Genomic DNA, 1,378 nt, shown 5'->3' with positions numbered 1-1,378 from the left:
TAAACCAAGTTGTCCCTTGGAGGCAAGGATTTTGAAGCTCCATCTCACATACTTTGGGCATGTTGCCAGGAGTAACCAGTCCTTAGAGAAAGACATCATGCTTGGAAGTATGGAGGGACAGCGCAAGAGAGGAAGACCCCAGATGAGACTAACACAGTAGCTACTATAATGATGGTAGAAGTGTCAGAGGCAGTGAGACTGGCTTAGAGCCGAGTTGAGAGCTATTGTGCATAGGGTCACTATGAGTCAGAGTCAACTCAAAGGCACACAACAAACAATAAATGTATTCCAATGGAAAGAGCATGAGATCTGGTTTAAACAAATCTGGATTTGAAACAGCCTTACCTTTTACTGTTGCAACATTGTAAAAGCTACTTACCCTCTATGGGTTTCAGTTTTCACATTTGTGAAATACTTATTTCACATGGTGCTAGCAGATTTTATCAAGTGATTCCAGTATATACTACATATAAAGAGTGCCATAGTCCTGGGTACAAAACACAGGCACTGCAAAATTCTGAATGTTCTTTTTTTCCTTTATAAGAAAGGGCTCACTCTGCTCTCCCAGGCACCATCTTATTTTTAGAGGACAGCGTGGCCCTATGGCAGACCGCTACTTTGTCCCTAGTTGTTTTTGCATACTGTCCCACTAGGAGTTGATTCCATTGGGCTTTCTTATGTAAGGATGTGCACTATTAGAATGCAAGTCTACTTGGAAAGGTACTATAGATGTTATTGCTATTAGGTGCCATCAAGTGTGACTCTTGTTATTATGTGCTATCGAGTCACCTGCAACTCACAGACCCTATGTACAACAGCTCTGAAGCCTGTCCTATCCTAAGCCAGTCTCACTGATTCTGCCCCACCTACCCCCAAAACCCGAGTTACTGTATCAATCTATTTCATCCTGGAGCTTCCTCTCCTGCGCTGTCCCTCACTCTTCCAAGCATGATGTCCTTCTCCATGTGAGACAGAGCTTCAAAATCCTAGCCAAGGAGAGACCTGGTTTCACTTTCTCCGAGACAGACTTACTTGTTTTCTTGGCAGTCCACAGAATATTCAAGAGTCCATGATATGTTCTCCAGCACCACAACCCAAAGGCATAGTCACTTTCCAACTCTCTAATGCATGGTCTATGAAGGCCATGGCATGCATCAGGCAAACCTTAGTCAGTTTAGACATCGTTGCTTTTAGGTATTTATGGGGAGGCTCCTGACAGCAGATTTTCCCAGAGAAATTCATCTTTTGGATTTTCTAGTGCCAAGAATGTGCAGCCACCACCCAAAGGTAATGAAGGATGTCAGAATTGCTTCCACTGTGGAAAGCTGGGCCACTTCAGTAAACAGTGTCACAGACGAGAGCCACAGATAGGCAAGGG

The sequence above is a fragment of the Elephantulus edwardii genome, unplaced genomic scaffold (genome assembly GCF_000299155.1).
Source record: "Elephantulus edwardii isolate Elephantulus edwardi_28Jun2011 unplaced genomic scaffold, EleEdw1.0 scaffold00067, whole genome shotgun sequence".
Taxonomy (NCBI): Eukaryota; Metazoa; Chordata; class Mammalia; order Macroscelidea; family Macroscelididae; genus Elephantulus; species Elephantulus edwardii.
Note: the sequence above shows the minus strand (reverse complement) of the source record.